We start from the raw sequence: 603 nt of genomic DNA, 5'->3' as shown, positions 1-603 counted from the left end.
TTGTCAGCATATTTCGCTTTTTAAAGTCTGAAGCCATCAATTCACATTGCTCTTTAGATAGGCCAGCCTTTCTAAATAAATCATTCAGACTCTTTTGATCATTTTTTTCTACAGATTTCTCCACACCTTTAGGTACATATTCTTCATCATCATCTGAAGCGAGATTTTCTTCACTTTCGTCGGATTCGCTTAGATCTTCGGATGATGTGTTATCGCTTGGTTTAGTTTCTTTCACATTAATCTGATTTGTCGAATGATCGTCCACATGCAGAGAATCTAAACGTATTGTAAAACTATCTCGTGATTCTTCATTTTCTAAAACTTCTATAAGGATTTTTTCTGGAAACTCAACAGTTTTAGGACTAGAATAATGTACTTCTCTTTTCTTAATATAAGCTATACCCCCTACTTTTGTTGTACAAAAGTAGCAATCGTTTTCATTTTCTGGTTCTTTCCATTTTGTTGGTGCAATGAATTTCAGGGACGTCTTGTCCTGATTTTTAGTAACTCGACATATCATTATATGACACGAGTTACATACAAAGTGTGGTACCCAACTTTTGTCTTGCTGTGAAATCTCAATGTCAAAACATACTTTATACA

Source organism: Belonocnema kinseyi, chromosome 8 (genome assembly GCF_010883055.1).
Source record: "Belonocnema kinseyi isolate 2016_QV_RU_SX_M_011 chromosome 8, B_treatae_v1, whole genome shotgun sequence".
NCBI classification, from domain to species: Eukaryota; Metazoa; Arthropoda; class Insecta; order Hymenoptera; family Cynipidae; genus Belonocnema; species Belonocnema kinseyi.
Note: the sequence above shows the minus strand (reverse complement) of the source record.